Below are 8793 nucleotides of genomic sequence, written 5' to 3'. Positions count from 1 at the left end.
GTCATCTCCCTAATGTTCACCCTTACGTGATTTAAAATAGTTGTACCCTGCTATGTTAGTCTTTTTTTGTTTCGAGATGTATAGTTTTTAATTTTGATTCAATTTGTTGTTTTTTTGTGTTATTATTATTTTTTTTTGCTTTTGAATATTGAGTTTATTTTTACTTTACATAGTCACTAGCAATATCACTTTAGGTAGAATTTAATAAAATAAACATTCTAATTAATTGAACGTAATATCAATTTTTTAATTTATTCAGTTATTTTTGTTAAAAAAATATTTTATGTAAATTTTATTTGTTTATTTAATTGGACTTTATTCTTACTATGTGTAGAGAGTGAATAATAAAATATTTTGCTTTGTGAAAAACTAGAAAACAGCTATGCATATTTTTGTAGGTAAGGATCTGATATCTGTGCTCGAATCATTGATATCGGAGAAAACTGTGTATGTTTTTCATACTTTGGAGTTAGTAACAACTGCGGGTTGTACCGCACAACATCACATCATTTTCGATTATTTTTTCAAGCAAGGATTACTGTCGTACCCTCTTTTTGTGATGCAAAACCGTTAAATAGTATTAAGCTGGTCCCTTTTAGGTTATAGGTTGGTAAGTATATGGTTCATAACAAGTATATAAGTTGATTTTTCTTTTGTTTTTACGACAAAATATCACTAAGACGGGTGATTTATGCACAATATTCTATTTGATATTTATTTTAGACGTTGCTGGAGTTATGACCGGTGTAGAAGGCGAGAAGAAATATGTGAAGGATGACAAACCCTTACTTAGAACTTAATATGTTTATATAAACAATTTTTTATATTCTAAATAATTTGCATTTTCTTTGCAGCTTAAAGTTTAATGTTGCTGTTCTTGGAGAGATGGTGGATCGGATCAAGGTTTTGTGGCAGCGGGTGAGTAGCAGCTACCAGTAGTTATTTTTCAATTTGCAAGAGTAAAGATTTTTCGAGATATATGAGGATTTGATCACTATTAAGTGGTTATATCTTATTATAGCTATCTTTACTAATTACTGGGACGTAATTCAATTAGTATTTTTTTAGTTTTTAAATTTTATGGTGTGATACTACAGCTTAAGACGACTATAGCTTAGTGATAATTTGTTGATATGCTCAATTCCTTCATCAATTAAAGAATTTGACTTTTCTCATCATTGATTCCAACCAAATTAGAGGTTTTATACCGTTTCAACTTTTTAACATGTTAAAAGTATTGTCTCTTGCAAATAATTCACTCACAGGCACAATTCCTTCTGCTTTGGGTCAATTAAAGAACTTGATATATCTCGTCTTAAATTCAAATCAAATTGAGAGTCTCATACCGCTACAAATAGGAAATTTGAGTTAACTTGCATTATTGTCTCTTTCATACAATTCACTCAACAGGTCAATTCCATTTACCTTGGCATGATTAAAGAATTTGACATATCTCAAGCTTACGTCAAATCAAATTGAAGGACATATACTAGGAGAGTTACAAAATTTAGAACAATTACAGGTTCTAAATCTTTCAGCTAACTCTCTTTGTGGTCAAATCCCTCTTGAAATAGGAGCATTAGTGTCTTTACAAGAGTTATACATAGAATTCAATCAAATAAATGGTTCCATTCCTGCAGAATGTCAGAATTTGATCAACCTGCGCATCTTGAATCTTTCTCATAATATGATATCTGGTGTTATACACCTAAACTATTTCAGTTCACGAGCTTGACTTCACTCCATCTTTCTAACAATCAATTGGGTGGAAACATACCATTAGAGATAGGAATTTTTTATTCTCTTTGCGATGTAAATTTATCTAATAACAAATTAGACAGATTGATCCCATCTCCCATGCTAAACTGTATCAGTTTTAGGAAAGTTGACTTGAGTAATAATTCCCTCAAAAATCGGTTATATTAAGAAACTTGACATGAGCCACAATATTCTTAGTCGTAGTGTACCCTTTTTGTCCATTAAAGATGGTCCTTATATTCCTAGGACAAAATCTTTTTTTTATCAAGTTTGGATCTTAACTAAAATAATCTCACAGGGAGTTTACCTATAGAACTTGTAACCATATCTCATATAAATTTGTCATTCAACTTTTTTGAGTGTCCAAAGGCTACAAGATTTTTTATGCAAAATCAATTATTGGTAATACTCCAATGTCTGTCAACACTTCCGTTCAATATTAAAATACCCAAAAAACCAAGGCACCTAGGTATAATTGCTCTTCCTATCAGTTGTTTCTTCCTCCTTGTCATTTTTGTAAGTATATTTTGTTTTATTCGATGCACCAAGAAGGTTAAGGTTGAACCCATTTCAGAAAAGAATGGAGACTTGTTTTCCACATGGAACTATGATGGTAAAATTGCATTTGAAGACATCATCGAAGCAACACAGGACTTTTATATCAGATATTGCATATGAACTGGTACTTATGGCTGTGTGTACAGAGCACAGCTTCTAAATGGCAAAATTGTTGCATTGAAGAAACTTCACCGAAGGGAGTCACAAAATCCATCTTTTGACAAGAGCTTCCGAAACGAGATAAAGATGTTGTCACAAACCCGTCATAGAAACATTGTCAAGCTCTATAGATTTTGTATCCACCATTGGTGCAAGTTTTTGGTATACAAATACATGGAAAGAGGAAGCTTATTTTATGCGTTGAACATGGATGATGAAGAAGCTAAAGAGATACGTTGGATCAAGAGGGTGGATATCATTAGAGGAACAGCTAATGCATTGTCTTACATGCATCATGATTGTTTTCTACCAATAGTTCACAAAGATGTAACAAGCAACAACATTTTGTTGAACTCAGAGTTGCATGCTGTTGTCTCAGACTTTGGATCCTAATTCTTCAAATTAGATATTACAAGTTGGAACATCCCACCTTGCACCAGGTGAAGTTTTCTTAAAAAATCTTTTGATGCTTTTAGTAAATAAATTTATCAATTCTTGAATATATGAAATTAATTTCATTGAGATTATTCTATATTCATTGTGCAGAGTTGGCTTATACAATGATTGTGACAAAAAAGTGTGACGTCTATAGTTTTGGAGTGGTGGCATTGGAAACTTTAATGAGAAGGCACCCAAGAGAGTTAATCTCATCTTTGCTAGATGACTCTTCTAACAAAAACATAGTGATAAAAGATCTCTTGGATCTACACATCCGTTTACCGTTAAGTCAAAAAGAAACTCAAGATATAGTTCATATAGTAACACTGGTATTAACATGCTTGTGTTCTAATCCAAAGTCAAGACCATCAATGCAGGAAGTGGGGCACGAGCTTTCTACTTCTAAACAGTCACTGTCGTTGCCTTTCGCAAATATTACAATTCATCAATTGATAGCATAATCTCCGAAGAGATAGCAATAGTGAAAATAATTGTTGATTAGAAGATGAATAAGGTAAGAAATTGTTGTTATTAAAGTGATTTTTTTTTCCTATTTAGAACTTTAATGCTTCGCTAAATACAATGAGCATATAATCATTAACTCATTACCATATGCGTGAGGTTAAGGATAGGGTTAAGGCTTACCATGTATTTCCTTTGATTTATCCAATTTTCTCATAATATTCTTGAGTTTTCTTTTTAGTTCAATTTTTATTTAGCTTACATCCTTTGTTAACATCTTGGTCATTCTTTCCATCCTTTTTTATTTATTTTTAATTTTTGATAGATTTTAATGTCTTTTATAATTAGAATAATCAATAATACAAAATATTTTTAAATCATTCATACTCATAACAAACATATGATTTGATGGTGTCACTGCTGACTATTACATGTGGCTATCTTTGATGATGATGATGATGGCAATATACTATTCTGTAGGGGGACATAATCTGCTCATTCTAGCTCATGATCTTGGACAATATGTGCAACTTTGAACAACAATAGATGATGCAATTGGTGAAGCATATGACAAGACAGCCAAATGGCTTGGACTGAATTTGAAGAGAAGCGGTGGTCCTGCTATAGATGAGCTTGCTAAGGAGGAGAATGCCAAATCTTTAAGCTTTTTAGTAAGTATTCTTAGAATATTATATCCTACCCTTCTTGATTTTTCCATCTAACATGACTATGGTGGTTGTTATACTTCTAGTGTAGATTCTAAGTTCACTCCTATTTCTAATTTAGGTTCCAATGAAGCAGCACAAAGATTGCAACTTCTCCTATGCTGGTCTAAAAACCCAAGGTTGGCAATCGAATCCAAAAAGATGTACGTAAGTATTTTTGCTATTTTTATTATATTTTTTTTTTGATAAAAATAATGGGTGGAGCTAGGTCATAACTCATAAACCTAATAGAAGCTGAATAATCTATCCTTTATAGCTTTACTTTTGTTTGGCTTTGCTCATGTAAGGAGGATCTCCTGTTCTCCCATATACTTGTGTATTTTCTCTTTGCCTTGCTGATATTCTTCTTTTATCAATAAATAAATAAATAAAAGATTGATTTCCACATTCTGTTAGTGTTAGTTCCATGTAATCAGATAATAAAACAGTGATATTGCATGTTGCAAAAAGTATTCTTGTGTAGTAGTGATAAATTATGCAAACATCTTTCAATTTATTATTACGTACATATGAGGATATGGGCTATGGGCTTTTTTTGCAGTGATGCCAAGATCCCTATTTCTTCTGCAAGTAAGGAAGATTGATTGGCTCGGGATGATATTGCTGCTGCTTTTCAGGTTAGTTATGTTTTTGTAGGTTTTGTACATTATGTCATGCAAGACTTGTCTTCCGTATCAGGTCTAGATAATGACTTAGTTAAAATTACTGCATCTGCTCTATCTTGATCATCTTTAATTTGTGTCTAATTGATGTCTTATTTTTACATGTGGTCAGCGAATTACAGTGTTACATCTTGAGGAAAGGTGTGAACGTACAATCCAGTGGGCATTGAAGATGAAACCTTTTATAAGACACCTGGTAGTTTGAAGTCTGAGTAGTTTCTTTCTTTCAAATGACATCAATCTTTTCTTTTCTATTTATTTTACATCAAAAAATCTAAATGACTTTCTATTTTATTTCATCTATTGCATGTTATCTCTGGTGGCATTGCATCAAATCATTATGTTCAATCTCGGCTTGATATGGTTATGAATAAGAATGGCTTGCAGCTTGTATGCCCTCCTCCCCGACTTTGTACTGACAACGGTAATAATATAGTTTTTGAGTTGCTATTAGTTGTAAGTAGTCAAAGTTCTCAAGAAAGCAAATTAGGTTGTTATCTTTTGTTGATGCATGAAATATAGCCTTAATTTATTTATTTTAAGCTTTTTCTTGAACAGGTGACCACACAGAGCTTTATGCTTAAGCCGTAAAACAGAGGTGATATGGTATTACGACCTCTAAAAATAAAATATACACATAATAATATTGGAAAGAATACAGTATACGAAGAGCCTTGAAAAATAGATAAAACAAAATCGCAAAATAAAAAGCGCAACACTCAGAAAACGTGGTTACTTGCGTACGAAGAAATCTAAAGTTCACTAACATAGTTATACAAAAGATAAGAGTAAAGGATCAATGGTACAAAATAACAAGCTCCTAACTCAGCCTGCGAAGCCAAGGCTGGCCGGAGAATATATATATATAGCCCCAAGTCCCAAAATGAGAATACATAAACCCTAGTTCTCCATAAACAAAGCATTCTTATACACAAGAGGAGAAACTATACATACATACATATATATATATATATATATATATATATATATATATAACAAAAAGAAAAGCCCAAAGTAAACCACATCGCCGCAGAAACTCTAGACGCCTATCGAGGTGCCTCTCGACCTGCTGAAAAACAACACAGTATGGAATGAGAATCGGAGCTTCCCAGCATGGTAAAGGTGCCACACACATAAGATATAAGGTCATGGGAATGCCAGAGGCAATCCTGGAACGCTAACACTCAGAGTATAAAGCTTAAGGCACTAAAACAAAACCATAAAAAAGGTGGTCATCTAGGGAATTCTAAACCTAGCTTAAACTTAGTCTTAACACTAAACCTATCCATCATTCCTCCATTCCTTCATTTCCAGTGAGTTTGCAAAGACAGAAAAACAGACAATTGCAAGCGTAGGTAGGAGACAAGTAATGCAAGTAGCTAATATAACAAATAACATAATATATTCAGTTAGGCATTCCCAAATAATGCATAGCAAAAAAAACAAACAAAATACATGTGATGTATGCCTGTCCTATGGCTGATGATATCATCTGTTGGTTATATAGCCAACCCGACACGTCCTGGTAGATAACCATGGACTGAAACACCCATTTAGAGCAAGTGGGTTTGAGCTACAACCCCCTTGCTACTACCCGTTTAACCCAGAGCCAGTGGAATAACCACTACTGTAGCTACTACCCAGACGGGTGTTTAGAAGCTCAACCTGGAGCAAGTGGAATGATCCACTACTATTGCTACTACCCAGGCATCAATATTATTGACCTGGAGCAAGCAGGATGAGGCACAATCCTTGCTACTGCCCAGGTATCCAAAACATATATTCATTCAGTCTTAATCAATCTTCATTATTATCAAAGCTCAAGTATTGACCTGGAGCAAGCGGGACGAACCACCATCCTTGCTACTACCTAGGTATTTCAAACATACATTCGTTCAATCTTAATAATTTATCATTATTCTTACATTCAATATTTCTAGCGTTCTTCAATAACAAATCACCACTTTACAATCTCCCTCAACATCAAACTAATTCCTCCAATAAGTTTACTCACACTCTACAGCCTAAAAACCAACTACCAGGCTTTAAATGAGGGTTATAAAGTTTTTGAAGGTTAGAAGATTGGTTTAGAAACACAAAATTTACTTTGCTGAAACAGGGGTCACGCGTGGGAGTGCATTTCTGAAAGGTCACGCGTACGCGTGGGTGTACAATTTTCTATGCTCGCGTACGCAAGTACCCTGCTCGCGTACACGAGGTACCAAACCCGAATAGGTTGGTTGCGTCGCGTGCAATGGTTACGTACGCAAGTTATGCAGAATAGCAATGCTGCAGAATTTTCAGCTTTGCACTCTAAACTTCCGACGTGCATAACGTTTTCGTGTTAAAATATTTTTCATCCGTTCTTCAAACGATGTAAACTTCAATGACCCAATTTTCACATGAAATAAATTTAAAATAATTTGGTGATCTAGAAGCTAAGTTTTGGCTCGCAAAAGTTCGGCCAAAAATTAGTTTTTACATAAAAACCTTCAAACCCTCAATTTTCATTAAAACCAAACTCAAAACCAAACTTCTATACCAACAATCAACTCTACAATATATCAAAGCACACCAACACCGCACTAAATTGTTAATATCACACCACCTTTAACCATACTTCTTTATTACACAATTTCAACCTAATTTCATCATTTTACATCAACAACATTAACATATATCGACTTACTATATATATACCTAAATTCACATATCCATATACAAAATTCAATACCCATACACTAATTCAATGAATTGACTAGGGTTAATGATCCTTACCGTACTCGCAGACTAAACGAACCAAGCCCAGCAAGCCCCGCAAGCTAAATCAAACCTAGAGTACCAAAATCAACGAAATCTCAACATGGATACTCTTGAATTTCGAAATTCAAGGGGTCGAGAAACTGGAGTGAGAGTGTGGCTTACCTATGAAATTGTTTCGATAGATTCGTAGAACTCGATGCGGTGGTCGCGTGGCCGTAAACGGTGCGACAATCGGAGCTCGAAGCGAGAAGTTATAGAGGTTTGATTTATGGTGTTAGGGTTTGTCTTTCTTTTCCCTCACCATGCATTGCTTCAGCGTTCTTGGCTGAAGGGAAGAAGAGAATTGGCTCTTCTTATATGTGGTTGGGCTGATAGGTTGGGCCTTGGGCCCATTGCGGGCTCGGTTCAATCGATTCGGCCCAATCTTGGACCAAATTCTTTGAAATTAGTGTCAAAATTCTCGTTTTAATTTTCTCTATCATGTTAAACTTCAAAATTTCATTTTATAATTTTCTTTATTAATAGTTAATTTATTCGCTAATTATTTACTAATCTCTCGGATTTTACAGTAATGGTAGCTTGGACTGGCATTAAGCACTTTCGCATGGGAAGATATGACCCTCCTCCACCTGCAGAAGAATCAGAAAACTTCGTGGTGTATTTCTTATCTAAACAATTTGCTTTCCTATCATGACTCAATGGATTTGGATGCTATGATTCATTTAGGGGGAAAGATTATAGTTAATGGTATTTTGCAGAATCAACATGATCAATTATTGTAACCCAGCTCATATAAAATGTTGAATTTATTTCTTAGTGATCTGTTTATCTGCTCTCATGGATTGCAAATTTGAGTTGCTTTCGCTGCCTTTATCTTATTATATTCTATGTTTAATTCATTCTTTGTCCTACTAAGCAAATGTAAGGATCTAGACTGTATTTAAATGAACCTCGTAGATGTTAATGAGGTAATAGTAACAAGTTAACATTGAAAGTGTCAGAAATTTTATCTGTTACTACATTTTATGATTGTTTTATCAGTCACTGATTCTTTCAACTGTGATTCATTTCAGTATGATTTGCGGTCGAGGTGGTCGCTAGGGGAAGAATATGCTGATGGAAGAAGTGAACCACGCTCAATAAAAGGGCTCGTCTTCATCCATCTCTTACGTCTATAATTCAAGCATCATCATGGCAGTGACATTGCATGTACGTTCATGTTGCTTCAGCCTCTTCATGAAGCTTTGCTGCACTGTTTTTGATGGGCT

General features: G+C 34.3%; 2 pseudogenes; both read left to right on the top strand.

Moving 5' to 3' along the window:
- The first annotated feature begins 382 nt into the window (after positions 1–382).
- On the top strand, positions 383–3374 carry LOC107611383 (MDIS1-interacting receptor like kinase 2-like; annotated as a pseudogene).
- A 459-nt stretch (positions 3375–3833) lies between these two features.
- LOC107612369 (putative tRNA N6-adenosine threonylcarbamoyltransferase, mitochondrial) lies at positions 3834–8726 on the top strand (annotated as a pseudogene).
- Positions 8727–8793: the final 67 nt, after the last annotated feature.

The sequence above is a fragment of the Arachis ipaensis genome, chromosome B8 (assembly GCF_059453495.1).
Source record: "Arachis ipaensis isolate K30076 ecotype BB chromosome B8, ASM5945349v1, whole genome shotgun sequence".
Taxonomy (NCBI): domain Eukaryota; kingdom Viridiplantae; phylum Streptophyta; class Magnoliopsida; order Fabales; family Fabaceae; genus Arachis; species Arachis ipaensis.
The sequence above is the reverse complement of the archived record's forward strand: the minus strand, read 5'-3'. Positions and strand labels throughout refer to the sequence as shown.